Source organism: Lissotriton helveticus, chromosome 10 (genome assembly GCF_964261635.1).
Source record: "Lissotriton helveticus chromosome 10, aLisHel1.1, whole genome shotgun sequence".
NCBI lineage: Eukaryota > Metazoa > Chordata > Amphibia > Caudata > Salamandridae > Lissotriton > Lissotriton helveticus.
The window spans coordinates 102655438-102676925 of NC_136071.1; the positions used below are offsets into that span (position 1 = coordinate 102655438).

A 21488-nucleotide genomic window follows, 5' to 3' on the forward strand; every position below is an offset into this window, starting at 1 on the left:
AATATTAGACCCGGTTGTTTAAATAAACATTTCTTTGCTACTTTCCTATCCTGTACAGTATTCTGGGCGTTTTCTTGTATTCAGTTGGGCAAATGATGTCGAATGTTTTTGTGACTCAAGCAATCGTTGATTGAGCGATAGTACCCAGGCAGACACAACAGGCAGAGATAAAAATTGTTCTGAATGAATCTTTAGAATTTATCCTAGGCGAATAGTTAAAGGAGCCCAGCACCAATTAAGACTTCGTAGGAAGTTCAAGACTTCAAATCACTAGTGAGGTAATTGATCTTTTTGAGGCTCAGCTAAAGCAACACCCTACTGACTGGCATTCTGCGGACCCATGTTACTTCTTTAATTAGAGCCCTTACTTGGGAAGACAGCAAACTGATTGGTGCACAAAATATTCGTCTCAGAAAGGTCCAGCTCACTAGGAAGAGCGGATTGTTACCATGTGGAAATTCCATCCTTCAAAAAAGGGAGGCCTCTAAAATAAGCCTTTTCAGGTTGTGCTTCCGTAATCTGGAACTCTACACCAACCACCAACTATAAGGACGAACCCCTTATATGACTACGGAAATCAATGTAAAGTGCTACTTTTCATTTGCCGTTTCCAGCTTTGATCGGACACAGTCCAATGTCAATGGATGGCCAGAGTTGAGTAATATAGAATTATTGATACATCACATACACTAAAACGAACAAGATGATGGACGGAATGTTGCACAATTGCAAAACATTCACCCCCAGTCACAGATCTGGGTTTAATCTATCGTTATTTTGCTCACCAAGCCACCCCAGTTCAGACATGGCCATATGCAAATGAGTCTTGACCCTGTGCCTCATGGGAACAGTCCAGCCCGAACTGCCAAGCCATGTCTTCCCTGAACCGGAATTAAGAATCCTAGGACCGGTTTCTGGCTATCAGCTGTCTTCAGCAAGGATATCTTGACTCCAGTGGCGTAGTGAGCAAGGGACCCACGTCTGGGCATACCCTTCCCACATAGGGTGAACAGCAAAACGAACAAGATGATGGACGCAATGTTGCACAATGGCAAAACATTCACCAAAGTCTTGTTTTGCTGTTCACCCAGACGTGGGTCCTGTGCTCACTACGCCACTGGAGTCAAGCTATCCTGGCTGAAGACGGCTCTTTGTTAATAGGATTTTCTTTATTTCCTTTCTTAGCTTTTTTCATTTGTCTCTGGGAAGGCGAAGTACTGTGTGAACGGTGTCTACCGCGAAACCTAAGAATTGAGTGTCTTGTGCTGGGGTGAGGCAAGACTTTTTTAGATTCATCACAAATCCCAATTTTTCCAGAATTTCTATTGCCCATTGAGTATGAAGGGATACAATTTCTTTTGATTGGCCCATCAGGAGGATTTCGTCAAGCTAGATAATTAGTCTCACCCCTCTTGCCCTTAGCCATGATGCTATCGGTCTGAGTACTTTTGTGAAGCACCAAGGTGCTGAAGAGAGACCGAAGGGGAGACTTGAGAATTCCCATGTCTTGCCTTGCCATGTAAAACGGAGGTTTTTTTGATGAGGGGGCCAAATGGGGATAGTAAGATAGGCATCTTTGAGGTCTAGTCTTGTTAGCCAATCCCCTTTTCTTAGGATGTCCCTTAGGAGATAAATGCCCTCCATTTTGAAGTGGCGGTAAACTACCGATTCGTTCAAATCTTTTACATTTATGACAGGTCTCATCTCTTTGTTCTTTTTCTCTACCAGAAATATGTTGCTGATAAATCCACCCTTGAGGTGACTTGCTTCTTTGATGGCACCCTTGGCCAGTAAGTCTTGTACCTCTTTTGTTACAAGATCCGAGTGTTCTCGTGAAAATGTGATTTCCCTTGGGATTTTGTTTTGAAAGGGAGTGTCCACGAATTCTATATGATACCCTTTGACCGTTTGTAGGATCCAGGGGTCTTGTGTCACAATGTCCCAGTTTCCAGAGAATGGGGCCAGTCTGCCTCCCACCTTTATGGGGAAAAGTGAAGGGTCTTTGGGGTGACATACCTGTTGAGAAGCCTCAATTTGGTCACAAACATCCTTGCCGCTCTTCATAACTCTTTTGCCATAGCCTTTGTAAACAATGTTCCACTTCTTCAATGGAAAATGGAAAACATGTCGAATAGTCCCCTCACTGCTAAACTCTTCCTCCATAAGGTGTGGGAGCCTGTTGTCTTATAGCTAACCTATCATACCATCAGTTCCTCAATCAAAGCGGTCTGGGCTGCCACTCTAATTTTCTTGAGTTTGGTCCCAAGTGCCATCTGGTGAAACCTTGCAATATTCTTAAAAATCTCCCAGGTAAGCAGGGACTTCATCCCACAACTGTTTTCTGCCTAGAACTACAGTGAACTCATCCTCTGTCAGTATGACGAAAAAGCATTTAAGAATGCCTTCTGATAGATACTTCTACCTGCAGATTCCTCACCTGACAAATAATAATCCCAGGAATCATGCTGGATCAGAAACTTGAAAGCTTTCAAATCGTCGGTTCGTAGTGCCAATCGCACGGACATCAGTCCTATTTTTTCTGTGCCTTCGATGCAAATCCGGATCAGACTCTCTCAGGTGAGTTGTGAGGATATTGTCACTCAAAATTCTTCAAGTGCCGTACGATGTGTCCTACTAAATGTTAGGACTTCAAGGGATTGGGATGGACAGCTGTCCATAAAGAGACCCTCATTCCATCTGTTTTGGTGTTTGGGGTCAGAACATGACTCTCGATCCTGTGATTCATGCCAGAGCCGGCTCTAGGTCGGTGCAACCGGTTCCACTGCACCGGGTCCTGACTTCATGTGGGGGTGCCATGTTTGCAGGTAAATTCTTGTTTTAAAAGCACCTGCTGTGACGTTCCTTGCCTCCAGCAATTTTCAGGAAATAATAAATATGTCAGGATAACTCTGGTGATTAATGTTCTGCCTGGAGAGAGATCGGAGTTTTCTCTAGTGGAAGTTTTAAGGTCAGAGGGTTAATATGCCTGCGGCAAAGAACGTGTACCATGCAGTTCTCTTCCAGGGGATCCTCATCAAAGTCATAAGCATTAGAACATTCCCGCCCATGCGCGGGAACCCGGAAACACCATATTATATGTGCCCCACATATATATAACCATATATATATATATATATAAAAATAAGCAATTGCAGCCCAATAAACACTAGAGCTGAATCATGCTGTAAAGAATTTCCACCATACATGAATAACATGCATGAGAAACATGAGAAACAACACAAAGTTTGTTTAGAAACTGTTTTAATGCTCAGAAAGCAGTAGAAATTCTCATAAAACACTGAAAGCATAGAAAGCTCCCAGGCTGCATTGCAAATACACAGTCTAAAAAGACTGAAAAGCTAACCTGTAGCTGCATAGCAATAAACTGACACCGTGCCTTTAAGGCACTCCTGACCCCCAGCTTCCCATCATGCCTCAGGGGTGACAGTTAGGTCAGTTGTTCTTTGCGGAGACTGAATAAACCATGGAACAATGAGGTTAACAATATCCCCAAAGTATAGTAGACCTTTGCCCGGGGAGGCGGGAGGTTTGCTTATGACTTTGATGAGGATACCCCTGGAAGAGAACTAGGATTACAGGTAAGTAACTAATCCTTCTCTTCCAGGGGATCCGCATCAATAGTCATAAGCATTAGAATAGAATAGCGAGCCTCACCTCATCTCCCTGCGGGTAAAGGAGAACATAGAAACGAGATCATTAAGCTTAGAAAAACCAAGCTAGGATAGATAAAAAAACTATCCAAACAGATTCCTCAAGGAGGCTTGGCCTACTTGAGCATCAGCCCTGGAATCAGATTCTAGGCAGTAGTGCCTCGTAAAGGTATGAACTGATTTCCAGGTGGCAGCCTTGCAAATCTCTGACATTGGGACGTCATGTAGGAAAGCAACTGTGGCTGCTTTCCCCCTAGTGGAATGTGCCTTAGGAGGTAAAGGTAAAGGCCTTTTCGCCAGCTGGTAAGCTAAGGAAATGCAGGGCACAATCCATCTCGAAATGGATCTCTTAGCGGCTGGGAAGCCTGTTCTCATGGTGCCATAATTGACAAATAATTGATCTGTTTACCTAATGCCCTTGGTACTTTCCAGGTAGAACTTAAGCACCCTCTTAAGGTCTAAGGAATGAAGCGACCGCTCAGCCGGGGTCGCTGGATTAGGGAAAAAAGATGGCAGGGAAATGGACTGATTGATATGGAAATCAGACACCACCTTAGGGAGAAAAGAAGGATGCGCCCTCAAGACTACTCTGCTATGGTGGATGTAGGAGAGTAGGGTCTGCAATCCTATGATCACCCAGATTTTTGCTTTTTGCTGCACTGGTTTACGACTTTCCCTGGCTGTGGGCCTGCTAATCAGACCCACAGCCTAGCTGTTCTCTCTATCCAAATTGTACTCAGGTACTGAATTGGCACTGGGCCCTCTCCAAGTCCCTGTACCCCGGGCTGAGGTGTACCCAGAAGTCTCCCAGGGGCTGAAGCATGTATTATGCCACCCCTGGGCTGACTAACTAAACTGACACAACTGGCTGCACGACAGCTGGGGCAAGGTGGTGTACTCACCCTTTGCTTTAGATATAGTATACCTATATCTAACCCTAAAATGGACACACAGATCTCCTATCAGTCACTCCTATGGCAGGCCTTAACAATCCTGAAGGCAGAGTGCTTGGAATCGTGTGAGATGGTGCTCTGGCATGAGCTGAGCCTGTCTGCGGCTTTCGGGATCCATCCCTTAGCCGTTTCCATGATATCGCATACCATATACTCTTAAGTGCATTATAATCCTCGCGGTTATATGCCAACTCTGGTATCGCTTTATCAAAACATGTCGAGTAAGGTGTCATACGAATTGGAATACTAACCCCTCGCCAATTCTGGCGACGGGGTTAGCATTCCACCCTTCTAGAGGGACACGACATGTATGTAACCCCTAACCCCGGTTAAAGTCAAACAGAGCCTCAGCTCCACAAAATGGATGCTGCCACCGAGACACAAGTCTGCCCTCCTGCTGCTGGGAGTCCTCCCAGAGCAGGAGATAAGGACAAAGGGTTTCCTGCCAGGGGCGGTGCCAGCACCGTCCCAGACAGGGTTTTGTGTATTGTAGGTAGGCAGGGCTTCAGAGGAAGGTGACTGCACGTGGCACCCCGGTGCTCACTGTGCATAGGCTGGCTGGAACCAGTTCCAGGGTCACTCCAGACCCTGTGCTGGGGAAAAGCCCGCCAAGGAAGTGGGTGTAACCACCCCCCTCCTAGTCCCACCCCTAGGGCAGGACTTAGTCGCGTGCCAGCCCCTTTTTACAGGATAAAGGTAGGAATTGGCCCCCTTCCAAATCAGATCATCTTTGAATCCTGAAACTACTTTACACGAAAGGAACTCAAGACTTCTTCCTAAGATTTCTCCCTTGTGACTAAGGAGTAGTCACCCTGCATCCGCAGGCACCATCTTAAGAACACTGCGGTCTGCTGCAAGTCTCTCCTCCGGATCAAGACTGCCCAGCTCGACGAGAACCGGCTTCCCTGGCACCTCTGACCTCTACCTACATCATCAGTCACGCTGAGATTCGTGGGTGTGACGAGACCTCGAGGGACCGACCATCGCCAAGACTGCACGACTTCTGCACAGCAAGCCCACCGAGTAATTTCCTGGTGAGTGCTTTGGGGTCCGAGAAGCCCCCACCCTGAGCAGCTCCAGCACCGAAGAGCAGCCCCCCAGCATCTCCACGATCGGCGTGGGGCCCTTCTGATTTCTGCTGCTCACCGCGTTGTTTGGCTACTAGCCCGCTGGCTTGTGGCCTTCCGAACGACGCCCGACGACAACACTGCTGCTGGTCTGGTTGCTCCAGACTGGCCCTTGCTTCCCTCCATCGGAGAAGTACCCTGGACCCTCCTTGTCCGGCTAAGACGCCATTTTAGGTCCACCGCGTGGGCCTTGCATTTGCCAAGACTTGTTGCCCAATCCTGGGTCCAGCGACGTCGACAGCAAGAACCTTCGTGGGACAGCTCGCACCTCCATCCTGGTCGCCGACAACGCCTCCTGGTCCGAGAGACTGCAGAGCCCAGCAGCGCCCACTCACCTGACTGCGGTGACTTCGCCCGGTGCCATCCTGGTGCCCACTTAATCACTGGCTAGTGATTCAAGAACTTGGTCCCCTCTGCTTTCAGGTTTCCTTCTTCCTTGATCCAGGCTTGGATCCATCGAACTTTTCTTCACTGGTCGCCTGCCAGCAACTTCCTTCTTCCAGGCTCCTGGTCCGGCAACGAGATTCCCGACGTCTTTTCAGACCTATGCAGCTGCAGCCCCTGGGCTAGGTAACTTCGGCACTTCGGTGTCCCAGCATAGCCTCACTATCCAAGGGTCAGGATCCACTGTCGTTTTCTTCCTACCAGGTCGGGTTCGCCCGTGAACACTAACTTTGCCTTTACTAGCTCCCATAGACTTTGTCCCGCATCCCGCGTGAGAGTGCACACTCTGCACCCGAGTCCCCTAGGTCTCCTAGAAGTAATCTAACGATTCTATAGTCAAGTCCTAGCGATTCCAAAGCCTATTAGTACTGTACTTACCTGCTAGTAATTTCGCATTCCACTTTTAAAGTATATGGTTTTTCGTGCCCCTCGGGCATTTGTGTATAACGTGCTAACTTAAGTATTTTCGTAAGAGTTTTGTTGTGTGCCTAGCACCCTGTCCTCATAAAGAGTACAGGGTTGTTGTGATTCTAATAAATACACTGTTTATTTTCATAACACTTGTGTGGTGTCCTTTCACTGGGTGTTCAAGGGGTAATGTGATGGTAAAACAGCTGGCTTAACACGCCCTCTAGAGTCTTAGCCTTAGACTGCTCGTATCCATGCTACTAGGATAGCTGGTCTATAAGGTTGACTTACAACCAATCATCAATAAGGGTTGTTTGGACTGATATATAGTGATCACTAGAATAGTGAACACTGCACATCAGGCCAACTTCTCACATTGGTGAGCAGCGGTTGGGATTTGAGCTTGCTGTTGTTTTACCACACATGCCCTAAGAATATCTTGTGAAAGATCACATAAGTACTAAAGGTACATATAACTTAGCTTAGAATACTCTGAGTTCTACTGAACCAGCTGTTGTAGCTCCTAGGGCCTAGCACACCCTAAACTACAACTCTAGCAAGGGATCAGTAGGCAAACACATAGTGTAGGTAAGTGCACCACTTACACCTCACTAGAAAAGCATGTCTACCCAGGGAGAATCTACTGAGACTCCCCTGGTCAGTGTTGACCCTCCACAGGTCACTTCAAGATATGCAGCTCTCAGTTTTCAGGAGATGAGACAAATCTGTGTCTCCAGAAAACTGAAGCAGGGGTCTAACCCCACCATTCCCTTTCTGATAGGTCTCTTAGAGACATATGATGCCAGAAAGCTTTCTCAGTTACATGAGAACATGCCAGCCTTAGAGGGAACCTCTGGGGATCCAGACCTCCCCAACACTGCTACTGCAGTTGAGGAGGAGGAGGATCAGGAGGAACTCTCTGGGGATGAGGTAGACAAAGGTCTTGAGGTAGTCAGAAGGCTAACCAGGGCCAACTTAGACTTACTTGGGCTAGGATCTGGGGGACCCCCAGTACTAACCCGAAGTGGGCCTAACCTTGGAGTTAGGAGAGATAGATCTCTTTCTAGGGACTCCAATAGATCTCTGCACTCTAATGCCTCTTCTCAGGGGAGAAGGAATCCTCCACAGAGGAGATTTACTTCCCCTCAGAGAAGGGAGCATGAAGCTAGGATGAGACAAGCTGAACTGAGGATTGAAAGGGAAGAAATTGCCCTGGCCAAAGAGAAGCTTGCCCTGGCAAGAGAGCAGCAGATGAGTGGGTTAGCTCCCACTGGTGGCAGCAATCTCCCAAGAGATAGAGAGAAGGGTTTCGATACTAAACACCTGACTAAAATAGTGCCCCCCTTTAAGCAAGGGGATGATATCCAGAAATGGATGGCTGCTCTGGAGAGGGCCTGCACTGTGCAGTGCATTCCCCAGAGTCAGTGGGCAGCTATACTGTGGCTCTCCTTTGATGGTAAAGGTAGAGATAAGCTCCTCACTACAAGAGTAGAGGATGCTAACAATTACCAGGTCCTGAAGAATACACTGGTTGATGGGTTTGGTTTAACCACTGAGCAGTACAGGTTGCTGTTCAGAGACACCCAGAAAACTCAGTCTCAGGACTGGTCTGACTTTGTGGATTGTGCCACTAAGGCTTTGGAGGGCTGGTTGCTGGGTAGCAAGGTTACCGATTACACAGGATTGTATAATCTAATGATGAGAGAACAAATTTTAAACAATTGTCAGAACCAGTTGTTGCACCAGCACCTTGTTGATTCAGATCTGACCTCTCCCCAAGAATTGGGAAAGAAGGCAGACAAATGGGTCAGGACAAGGATCAAGCAGAACCAGAACCAGAACCAGGGTGGTCAGAAGAAAGCAGACCAGAAGGGTAATGTTAAGAATGAGCAAAATGACCAGAAGTCTTCACCAGGTCCCCAACAAACCAAAGAGGGTGGGGGTCAGGCTTCCCAGAAGAAGAAGACTCAAGAAGGCCAGTCGAAAAGGTGGTGCCAGTACTGTAAAAGTAAATCTCACTGGTTTAGTGAGTGCACCAAAAGAGGAGGACAAACTCCTGCCACTACAGCCCCTAAGGCAACTGCACCCCCTAGTACAGTCAGTAGTGGTAGTGTACCTCCCAAGGCATTAGTTGGGTTAACCTTGGGTACTGAGGGGTCTGACAACTTAGTTGGCACACTCACTCAGGCTGTCCTTGTCTGTACAGGGGATATGGATATGTCCCCTGAAATAAGTCCCAATACATTGGGCAAATACAGGCAGACACCTTTGATAAATGGCAAAATGGCTCAGGCCTATAGGGACACTTGTGCCAGTGTCACCATGGTGACACCTAACTTTGTGGACCCTGGACAGATCATGCCAGGTACTGATTTCCTGGTGACCAATGCCAGCAATGTCACTACTAGTCATAGTGTGGCAATTGTGGCTTTCTCCTGGGGTGGAGTGAAGGGACAAAAGAAAGTTGTAGTCAGTTCAGACCTCCCAGTTGATTGTTTGTTGGGCAATGATTTGGAGTCATCACAATGGTCAGAAGTGGAGCAGAGGACTCACATGGAAATGTTAGGCTTGCCAGCACATGTGCTTGCTGTGACTAGGTCACAGGCCAGAAAATGCCCCACTGAACAGGTGCTGGATCCTGAAATGATGGACCAGACACCTTCCAAGAAGAAGAGCAGTAAAGGTAAGGCTTTGCCTTCCCCCTTACCCCAGGTTGAGGATCAAGTCTCTGAGGAGGCTGATCTGAGAGAACTGAGGGAAACTGAGCCTAAAGAGCTTGAACTTGATCAAGTTGAGTTTCTGGGCTCAGGGGGACCCTCCAGAGCAGACCTGGGGAAGGAACAGTTGAGCTGCCCTTCCCTTGAACCCCTCAGACAGCAGGCTGCTGCTGAGGCTGCAGGGAATGCCACAGGTACCCACAGGGTATACTGGGAAGATGGACTCCTGTACTCTGAGTCAAGAGACCCCAAGCCTGGTGCAACCAGGAGGCTGGTCATCCCCTTATCTCTGAGAGATTTCCTTCTCACCTTGGCCCATGAGATTCCCCTTGCAGGTCACTTAGGTCAGACAAAGACTTGGGACAGGCTTGTCTCACACTTTCACTGGCCCCATATGAATGAGAATACCAAGGAGTTTTGTCGCTCCTGTGTCACTTGCCAAGCCAGTGGTAAGTCAGGTGGCACAACAAAGGCCCCCCTCATACCACTACCTGTGGTGGGGGTTCCCTTTGAAAGAGTGGGGATTGACATTGTTGGTCCAATGGAACCCCAGACAGCATCAGGGCACAAGTTCATACTGGTGGTGGTGGATCATGCCACCAGGTATCCTGAGGCTATTCCTCTTAGGACCACGACAGCACCTGTAGTGGCAAGAGCCCTAGTTGGAGTGTTCTCCAGAGTGGGTTTCCCTAAGGAGGTCGTTTCTGACAGAGGTACAAACTTCATGTCAGGATATCTGACTGCAATGTGGAAGGAGTGTGGTGTGAACTACAAGTTCACCACCCCCTACCACCCACAATGCAATGGGCTTGTTGAGAGATTCAACAGGACCCTGAAAGGGATGATTCATGGACTACCTGAAACTCTTAGGAGAAGATGGGATGTCCTGATCCCCTGCCTCTTGTTTGCTTACAGAGAGGTCCCACAGAAGGGGGTTGGCTACAGCCCTTTTGAGCTTCTGTATGGACATCCTGTAAGAGGACCCCTGTGTTTGGTGAAGGAAGGATGGGAGAGACCTCTCAAAAAGCCTGCAACCAACATAGTGGACTATGTACTTGGTCTCCGCTCCAGGATGGCTGAGTACATGGAAAAGGCATCTAAAAACCTTGAGGCCAGCCAGGAACTTCAAAAAGCTTGGCATGACCAAAAGGCTGTTCTGACTGTGTACCAGCCAGGACAGAAGGTGTGGGTGCTGGAGCCAGTGGCCCCAGCAGCTCTGAAAGACAAATGGTCTGGGCCCCACACCATCATTGAGCAAAAGGGAGAGGTTACCTACTTGGTGGACCTTGGAACTCCCAGGAGCCCTCTCAGAGTGCTCCATGTTAACAGGCTCAAGGCATATGTTGACAGGAAGGACATGAGCTTGCTCATGGCCACAGATGAGGGACAGGAGGAAGAGAGTGACCCTCTCCCAGACCTGCTCACTCAGAATCCTGATGATGGATCAGTTGATGGTGTTGTCTTTTGTGGCAGCCTCACTGAACATCAGCAACAGGATTGCAGGCAAGTTCTGCAATCCTACAGACATATGTTCTCTCTGACACCCAGCCAAACTGATTGGTGTACCCATGATGTTGACACTGGAGACAGTCTGCCTGTCAAGAGTAAAATCTACAGACAGCCTGATCATGTTAGAGACTGCATCAAAACTGAAGTGCAGAAAATGTTGGAGCTGGGAGTCATTGAGCCCTCAGATAGCCCTTGGGCTAGCCCAGTAGTTCTAGTGCCAAAACCTCACACCCAGGGTGGTAAGAGAGAGATGAGGTTTTGCGTAGACTACAGAGGCCTCAATGCAGTCACTAAGACTGATGCCCACCCAATTCCAAGAGCAGATGAACTTATAGATAAATTGGCTTCTGCCAAATTCTTAAGTACATTTGATTTGACAGCTGGGTATTGGCAAATCAGGTTAGCTGAGGAGGCCAAACCCAAGACAGCATTTTCTACCCCTGGTGGGCATTATCAGTTTGTGGTAATGCCCTTTGGTTTGAAAAATGCACCTGCCACCTTCCAAAGGTTGGTGAATCAAGTCCTCACTGGGCTGGATGACTTCTGTGCAGCTTATCTTGATGATATTGCTGTCTTTAGCTCCACCTGGGAGGATCACCTGGTCCACCTGAGGAAAGTGTTAGAGGCTCTGCAAAAGGCAGGCCTCACTATCAAGGCCACAAAGTGCCAGATAGGGCAGACACAGGTTGTATACCTGGGCCACCTTGTAGGTGGAGGCCAGGTTCAGCCACTGGAGAGTAAGATACAGGCCATCAAGGACTGGACTCCTCCAATCACCCAGACTCAGGTTCGAGCTTTCTTGGGCCTGACTGGGTACTATAGGAAGTTTGTCAGAAATTATGGGTCCATAGTGACCCCTCTTAATGACCTGACAAGCAAGAAGATGCCAAAGAAAGTTCAGTGGACAGCAAGCTGTCAGAAAGCATTCAATGACCTAAAGCAGGCCATGTGCACAGCACCTATCCTAAAGAGTCCAGATTACTCCAAGCCATTCATTGTCCAAACAGATGCTTCTGAGTTGGGTGTGGGGGCTGTTCTGTCTCAACTGAATTTTGATGGTAATGATCAGCCTATTGCTTTCATTAGTAGAAGGTTGACACCCAGAGAGAAAAATTGGTCAGCTATTGAGAGGGAGGCCTTTGCTGTGGTCTGGGCCCTGAAGAAGCTGAGGGCCTACTTGTTTGGCACTCACTTCACCATTCAGACAGACCATAAGCCCCTCTTGTGGCTAAATCAGATGAAGGGTGAAAACCCCAAACTGCTTAGGTGGTCCATTTCCCTACAGGGGATGGATTTTACAGTGGAGCATAGACCTGGTACTGATCACAGCAATGCTGATGGGCTCTCCAGGTATTTCCACTTAGAGCAAGAAGACTCACCTGGTCAAGGTTAGTTTATTGTCCCAAAGTTTGGGGGGGGTCATGTAGGAGAGTAGGGTCTGCAATCCTATGATCACCCAGATTTTTGCTTTTTGCTGCACTGGTTTACGACTTTCCCTGGCTGTGGGCCTGCTAATCAGACCCACAGCCTAGCTGTTCTCTCTATCCAAATTGTACTCAGGTACTGAATTGGCACTGGGCCCTCTCCAAGTCCCTGTACCCAGGGCTGAGGTGCACCCAGAAGTCTCCCAGGGGCTGCAGCATGTATTATGCCACCCCTGGGCTGACTAACTAAATCAGACACAACTGGCTGCTTGACAGCTGGGGCAGAGTGGTGTACTCACCCTCTGCTGTAGATAGGCTCCTATGGCAGGCCTTAACAATCCTGAAGGCAGAGTGCTTGGAATCGTGTGAGATGGTGCTCTGGCATGAGCTGAGCCTTTCTGCGGCTTTCGGGATCCATCCCTTAGCCGTTTCCATGATATCGCATACCATATACTCTTAAGTGCATTATAATCCTCGCGGTTATATGCCAACTCTGGTATCGCTTTATCAAAACATGTCGAGTAAGGTGTCATACGAATTGGAATACTAACCCCTCACCAATTCTGGCGACGGGGTTAGCATTCCACCCTTCTAGAGGGACACGACATGTATGTAACCCCTAACCCCGGTTAAAGTCAAACAGAGCCTCAGCTCCACAAAATGGATGCTGCCACCGAGACACAAGTCTGCCCTCCTGCTGCTGGGAGTCCTCCCAGAGCAGGAGATAAGGACAAAGGGTTTCCTGCCAGGGGCGGTGCCAGCGCCGTCCCAGACAGGGTTTTGTGTATTGTAGGTAGGCAGGGCTTCAGAGGAAGGTGACTGCACGTGGCACCCCGGTGCTCACTGTGCATAGGCTGGCTGGAACCAGTTCCAGGGTCACTCCAGACCCTGTGCTGGGGAAAAGCCCGCCAAGGAAGTGGGTGTAACCACCCCCCTCCTAGTCCCACCCCTAGGGCAGGACTTAGTCGCGTGCCAGCCCCTTTTTACAGGATAAAGGTAGGAATTGGCCCCCTTCCAAATCAGATCATCTTTGAATCCTGAAACTACTTTCCACGAAAGGAACTCAAGACTTCTTCCTAAGATTTCTCCCTTGTGACTAAGGAGTAGTCACCCTGCATCCGCAGGCACCATCTTAAGAACACTGCGGTCTGCTGCAAGTCTCTCCTCCGGATCAAGACTGCCCAGCTCGACGAGAACCGGCTTCCCTGGCACCTCTGACCTCTACCTACATCATCAGTCACGCTGAGATTCGTGGGTGTGACGAGACCTCGAGGGACCGACCATCGCCAAGACTGCACGACTTCTGCACAGCAAGCCCACCGAGTAATTTCCTGGTGAGTGCTTTGGGGTCCGAGAAGCCCCCACCCTGAGCAGCTCCAGCACCGAAGAGCAGCCCCCCAGCATCTCCACGATCGGCGTGGGGCCCTTCTGATTTCTGCTGCTCACCGCGTTGTTTGGCTACTAGCCCGCTGGCTTGTGGCCTTCCGAACGACGCCCGACGACAACACTGCTGCTGGTCTGGTTGCTCCAGACTGGCCCTTGCTTCCCTCCATCGGAGAAGTACCCTGGACCCTCCTGGTCCGGCTAAGACGCCATTTTAGGTCCACCGCGTGGGCCTTGCATTTGCCAAGACTTGTTGCCCAATCCTGGGTCCAGCGACGTCGACAGCAAGAACCTTCGTGGGACAGCTCGCACCTCCATCCTGGTCGCCGACAACGCCTCCTGGTCCGAGAGACTGCAGAGCCCAGCAGCGCCCACTCACCTGACTGCGGTGACTTCGCCCGGTGCCATCCTGGTGCCCACTTAATCACTGGCTAGTGATTCAAGAACTTGGTCCCCTCTGCTTTCAGGTTTCCTTCTTCCTTGATCCAGGCTTGGATCCATCGAACTTTTCTTCACTGGTCGCCTGCCAGCAACTTCCTTCTTCCAGGCTCCTGGTCCGGCAACGAGATTCCCGACGTCTTTTCAGACCTATGCAGCTGCAGCCCCTGGGCTAGGTAACTTCGGCACTTCGGTGTCCCAGCATAGCCTCACTATCCAAGGGTCAGGATCCACTGTCGTTTTCTTCCTACCAGGTCGGGTTCGCCCGTGAACACTAACTTTGCCTTTACTAGCTCCCATAGACTTTGTCCCGCATCCCGCGTGAGAGTGCACACTCTGCACCCGAGTCCCCTAGGTCTCCTAGAAGTAATCTAACGATTCTATAGTCAAGTCCTAGCGATTCCAAAGCCTATTAGTACTGTACTTACCTGCTAGTAATTTCGCATTCCACTTTTAAAGTATATGGTTTTTCGTGCCCCTCGGGCATTTGTGTATAACGTGCTAACTTAAGTATTTTCGTAAGAGTTTTGTTGTGTGCCTAGCACCCTGTCCTCATAAAGAGTACAGGGTTGTTGTGATTCTAATAAATACACTGTTTATTTTCATAACACTTGTGTGGTGTCCTTTCACTGGGTGTTCAAGGGGTAATGTGATGGTAAAACAGCTGGCTTAACACGCCCTCTAGAGTCTTAGCCTTAGACTGCTCGTATCCATGCTACTAGGATAGCTGGTCTATAAGGTTGACTTACAACCAATCATCAATAAGGGTTGTTTGGACTGATATATAGTGATCACTAGAATAGTGAACACTGCACATCAGGCCAACTTCTCACAGTGGAAAATAGTGTAAGGCTCATTGGTACACACAGTGTTTGGATCTCGCTTACTCTGCGCGCAGATGTAATGGCTACCAGAAAAGCTGCCTTCCAAGACAAATGCTGCAAGGAAGCTCTGTGGATTGGGTCAAAAGGAGGGCCCATCAACTTTGATAACACCAGGTTCAACTCCCAAGGAGGAGAAGGGTTTCGAACAAGTGGATAGACTTTCTTCAACCCCTGTAAGAAGTCCTTGACCACCTGCATCTGAAAAAACGAGGGCTTACTAGGTGACTTCCTGTAAGCTGTAATGGCAGATAAATGCACTCTGATAGAAGCATATTTTAAACCAGATTATGCTAAGTACAGAAGGTAAGGGAGAATTACATCCTCCTGCCCCTTCATAGGATCAAATTGATGCTCTCTACACCACAGAAAAAACCTCTTCCACTTAAACGCGTAAGACGTTCTTGTGGAGGGTCTCTTGGATTCTTTTAAAATGTGCATGCAATCAGGAGGCAGTTTTAAATGTCCGTATTGCAGGACCTCAGGAGCCATGCTGTCAAGTTCAGTGAGGGAAGGTTGGGGTGACGAATGCTCCCTCCCATCTTGGTCAGCAGGTCCGGCCTGCAAGGTAGTCTCCTGTGTGGAAGTACTGACAGAGGAAGAAGGTCCGGGTACCACCACTGTCGTGGCCAGTCTGGAGCTATCAGAATCATGGTCATGCTGGATCTGAGTATCTTGGACACCACCTTCGGGATCAGGGGCAGAGGAGGAAAGGCGTAGGCAAATGTCCCTGACCAGTCCATCAAAAGAGCATTCCCCCTTGTCCCTGGACGGTGGAATCTGGACGCGAAGGTGTGGCATTTCGTGTTTTCTTCGTCCGTGAATAAATCTATATCCGGATGACCCCCAGCGATGGAAAAGATCTGCCACCACCTCGTCGTGTAGCACCCAGTCTGGCTCATCTTCGAAGTGCCTGCTGAGTGCGTCTGCCTTGACATTTAGCTCTCCCGGAAGATGTACCGCCACCACCGAGAGGTTCCGGGCGAGTAGCCAGTGCCAGATCGCTTGTGACTCCAGGGAGAGAGGACGCGACCGAGTCCCACCCTGCTTGTTCAGGTAGAACATGGTCGTCGTATTGTCGGTTTGGACCAGGACTGAATCGGACTCTATTGCTGTAGGAAAGCCTTCAGAGCTAGATGGACTGCTCGTAGCTCCAGCATGTTGATGTGGTAGGTCCGTTCTTTTGCAGACCACCGCCCTTGTATCTGAAGGCACCCCATGTGTGCCCCCCAGCCTTGCAGAGATGCGTCTGTCACCACCGATTGTGCTGGTAGTGGCTGGTGAAAAGGGACTCCCACCATCAGATTCCGCTGCTGAGTCCACCATGAAAGGGAGGATCTCGCCGCATGGGAGAGAGATATCTGATCCTCCCAGTTGACTGATCCCACTGGTCCTCTAGCGTCTGCTGCAAAGGACGCAACCTCAGCCTGGCATTGGGAATGAGGAAGATGCAGGAAGCCATTGATCCTAGCAGGGATGCCACCTGCCGGACTGTCGGATACTGCACCTGGAGCAGAAGCCTGCACCTCTGCGTCATGGAAGACAGTCTCTCCTCCGAAGGATACGCTCTTCCCACGCTTGTGTCCAGAACAGGGCCGAGGTAGTGGATAGACTGGGTGGGTTGCTGCACTGACTTCTCCATGTTGACATGCAGCCCGAGGTCATGCAGCTGTCGCAGACAAAACTGGAAGTCGCTCCTCACTTACAGTGGGGATGGACCTTTCAGAAGCCAGTCGTCCAGGTATGGATAGACGAAGAGACCTTTTCTGTGAAGAAAAGCTGCCACCACCGCCATGCATTTGGTGAAGATTCGAGGAGCCGACTTCAGCCCGAAGGGCAGGACCTTGTATTGATAATGTTTGTGGCCGACCACAAACCGCAGGTACTTCCGATGACGTTTTGCAATGGAGATGTGGAAGTACGCATCTTGGAGGTCCACCAAACACATCCAATCGCCTGCTTGCAGATGTGGACCTATTTGGTGAAGGGCCAACATGCAAAACTTTTCCCTGATTATGACCTTGTTCAGAAGTCGAAGGTCCAGGGTTGGTCGAAACTTGCCCTCCTGATCTTTTTTGGGGACAAGAAAATATCTGGAGTAAATTCCTTTTCCTCTTTGAGAGGGTGGAACCTCCTCTATTGCTTGCTTTTGGAGAAGAGCTCTCACCTCTTTTCAAAGCAGTTTTAACTGATGAGGACGAGACTTCTTTGGTGGAATGTCCTTTGGCAGCGCACAGAAACGTAGCGCATATCCATTGCGTAGTATATTCAGCACCCAACGATCTCCTGTGATGCTGGCCCACTCTGCTAGATGTTGAGAAGCACTTCCTCCAACTGGAGTGGGCAACGGAGGCGGAGGAAGCCACTGTTCAGGACTTTACACCTCTCGCCGTGGTAGAGGACTGCTGTTGGTGACCACCTCTACCCCTGTTGGACTTTCCTCCTCGAAACTGGGCTTTCCCCTGGTTCTTGTTCTGGGACCACTGAGGGGTTTGAACCCTCTGTTGAGGCCCCTTGCGCTGGTTGGATTTGTAGCGGCACTTAAATTCCTTCTTCTTCTCCAACCCAACCGCCTTGACAGTGTCCAACTCGGTTTTCATCCTAGTCATCTCTTCGTCAGCGTGCGTGCCGAAGAGAGAGGAACCAGAGAATGGAAGATTTAAAATGCATTGCTGAGCATCGGGTTTAAGGCCTGTCAAGCATAACCAAGACGACCTTCTGACACATATTCCATGCGCATACGAATGCGCCGACAGCACTGCGCCGTCCGCCGCCGTGCTAATCATCTGGTTCGCTACCAGACAGCCCTCTGTCAGTGTCTCTTCAAAGTCTTTCTCGTCTTCTTTTGGCAGTTTAGATTTGAAGCGCTCCATGGAATCCCATAAGGCTCTATCATATCTGCCTAAAAGTACGGCCGCACTGGAGACCTTCAGTGTAGAAGCGGCAGAGTTGCAGACCTCGCGACTCCACGAGTCCTGGGATCTGCTGTCTTTATGTGGAGGAACTGAAGAGGTATCTGTGACCGCATGTGTCTTACGTGCTGCTGCTACGATCACCGAGTCTGCAGGGGGATCAGACTTCACAAAGACCGGGTCAGAGGTAGCTGGCTTGTATTTATTTTGGATGCGAGCCGGGACCGCCTTAATGGTCGCTGGAGACAGGAATACGTCCATGACAGGTTCCACAATCCCTGGAACCAATGGAAGCAGTGGACGAGACGCAGACTTCTGGTGAAGCGTCTCAAAAATCACTGTTGTGACCTGGGGAACAGACATCGCAATGTTGAGTTTCTGAGCACCCCTCTGCAGGACATCATGGTACGTATTAATGTCATCAATCGGTGAAACCCTAGAGATAGGGCTATCCGAAAGCGTGGGGGAATAATCCCTCTTTGAAGAGTGGTCAGAGGAGGTAGAAGAAGTAGACGGTGTTCTCCTACTTCTGCGATGAGCACTGTGCCTCCTATCCCGTGATCTGCTTGGGCGGTCCTCCCTTATGGGGGAACGGGACCAAGCCGACCTCCTCTTAGGTGATCTCTCAGCTTGGACTCTGTGCCTGGGAGGGCTGTGTCTATCCGCTTCTTCAACCAGTCTTTGAAGAGGAGACCTGTGCAGGGGACTGGCATACTCCTGCATCCACCTCGTAGCCCCTGAATCCCGCCAGTGATGTAATGGCAGATTCCATCTCGGGGACAACCGCACCTCAGTAGAAGAAGGCTCCGTCCATCGCAAAGGTGACTTGAGGACAGGGTTTCTAGCCTCTGGAGAGGCTAACTTTGAAGAAGCTCGCCTGGACGAACGCCAGGATGAGTGGCGGGATCCTGAATCCGTCACCAGAATCACCGATCCTTCTCTGGATCTCTCTGAAGCGGGCCTCGACGTCGGACGGAATTCCCTCGACGTCGATCCTTGCTTCCTCGATTCTTGTCGCTTCGACGACGGGTGCTCTGACGTCGACAGCCTCGACGGTAAGCGATGCGGGTGAGAGGCTGATGAAGATCGGTGATCCCTCGACGTCAAACGACGATGTGCAGCCGACGACGGAGCGTTTCTCTCTCTCAACGCCGAACGTCGCTGGGACGACGGCGGAGCAGCCAATCTCGACGTCGAGGGTCTACGCGACGACGGCTGAGGGGTATTGGGCACCCTCAACGCCGACGAGACGACGACGGAGATCTCATCCTCGACGCTAAACGACGCCTGGTTGTCGACGGCGGAGGACTCTGGGCTCTCGACGTCGATCGCTGTATCTGCGACGATGGAGGTGAGCCTGCCCTCGACGCCGAACGTCGTGTCGACGACGGCGGAGGGTCTCTGCTCCTCGACGCCGATCGTCGCCGGGTTGACGCCGGCGGAGGTGTCACACTTCTCGACGCCGATCGTCGCCTGGTTGACGACGGCGGAGGGTGATGCTCCTCGACGCCGATCGTCACCGGGTTTGCCGACGGCAGAGGGGTCTCAGTCCTCGACGCCGATCGTCGCCGAGTTGACAAAGGCGGAGGATCTTGAATTCTCGACGTCGACGACGTACCTGAATCTTTTCTTCTCGACGGCGAGCTCGCTGTCGAAGGTCGTTTTTTAGATAAATGACCCACTGGTAGTTCTTTTCTCAGCGCCGAGCCCGACGCTGAAGCTGAAGGGTGTGAAGTTTTGTCCTTAGAAGGTGTTCTAGACGTCTTAGAGCCCTTCTTTACCGGAGACCTTCCTCTGGATGACTTGTGAGCTAGGCCATAGATGCGAGTTCTCTCCCTGTCCTTCAGAGTTCTTCCTGACAGGGTTTTGTAATGAGGACAGGTCCTTGGATCATATTCTTCAGGTAGACAAAGTATACAGACTTCATGGTTGTCTGTCTTGGCCTTCTTGTTACCACAAGAAGGGCAGGCATCAAAAAGAGAAGGCATTGTGAGGTAGAAAATGCCCAAAAAACTGTCAATAAAAGACAGATTCTTACTTGACAAGATGTAAAACGTCGAAGTAAGACAAAAAAGTTGTGGAAAATGAAGTGAATTTCTGACAGAAATCAGAAATGAGTGGAGCTGTGTTTCCAGGATCCTTCCTGAAGGAGCCGGAAAGAACAACTGACCTAACTGTCACCCCTGAGGCATGATGGGAAGCTGGGGGTCAGGAGTGCCTTAAAGGCACAGTGTCAGTTTATTGCTATGCAGCTACAGGTTAGCTTTTCAGTCTTTTTAGACTGTGTATTTGCAATGCAGCCTGGGAGCTTTCTATGCTTTCAGTGTTTTATGAGAATTTCTACTGCTTTCTGAGCATTAAAACAGTTTCTAAACACACTTTGTGTTGTTTCTCATGTTTCTAATGCATGTTATTCATGTATGGTGGAAATTCTTTACAGCATGATTCAGCTCTAGTGTTTATTGGGCTGCAATTGCTTATTTATATATACATATATATATATATATATATATATATATATATATATATATATATATATATATATATATATATATATATATATATATATGGTTATATATATGTGGGGCACATATAATGTGGTGTTTCTGGGGTAACGCGCATGGGCGGGAATATTCTAATGCTTCTGACTATTGATGAGGATCCCTTGGAAGAGAACTGGAGGTTAGCAGACTTGTAGCAAGGCGCTACCTCCTCGCACTGGGGTATACCCCTTTCCCCTCCCAGCACCCATCACCTGAGAGCTTGGCAATACAAGTTTCATGTTCCTCAGGCCATGTATCGGGTACCTTTCTCTCAGTTCTCTCAGACAGGAAGTCTAACTGACTAGAAGCATTTGGCAAGAAGACGTTCTTTGCAGGCACAATGGCTTTGAAATCACAACATTTTAACTGCCTTTTGGTGTGGTACATGCATGCGTTATGAGAAATAGCTTGGTTGTTCACTCCACACCTACCGGAATTCATGAGAACACATTTTCAGGAGTTGTCTGAGATGGACAGAACATCTTTCGCCATATCATTCAATCAGGCCTGGATATTGCAGATTCTGTGGGACATACCATGGGGACCTCGGTTTCTATTTGTTGCCATGCATAGCTTCGGATTTCTGTTTTTTCCTGCAATGTTCAGGCCAACCAGAGGACCTCCCCTTCGATTGAGCTTGCTTGTTGGGAGACACAGCTGATGCCTCCCCAGAGTGCTTTAAGACAAGCAAGGTCACAGTTGATCAATGGGACTCTAACAGCCTCAACTACAGAGGAACTATTGTCAGATTCAGAGCTTTTTCGGGTTCCCTAGAGGATTCTCTTCTCATCAGAACGAACCCTTTCAGCCTTAAGCTCAGCAACCCAGAATCTCCTGATTCTGCAGTATAAGGGCAGAGTCAGAGGTAAAAAAAAACTTGTATCCCTCCAACAAGCCCCCTCCTCGTCCTCTGCTTCCTCCCATGCTCCACTGGGAAAGCAGGCCTAGTTTGCTACTCCAAGCCCACACAGAGCTTACAGGGGACAGGGTTCCTCCTTTCTGCTGGCCTGGAAGGCCATTACTTTGGACCAGTGGGTCCATCATATCATAAAATGTGGGTATACCCTACCGTTCCTTC

General features: G+C 49.4%; 1 protein-coding gene across 14 annotated transcripts in view; it reads left to right on the forward strand.

Annotated features, from left to right (window-relative positions):
* The window catches only part of MEIOB (meiosis specific with OB-fold), a 1496662-nt gene that overhangs the window by 880397 nt on the left and 594777 nt on the right, over window positions 1-21488 (forward strand). The window lies entirely within an intron of this gene.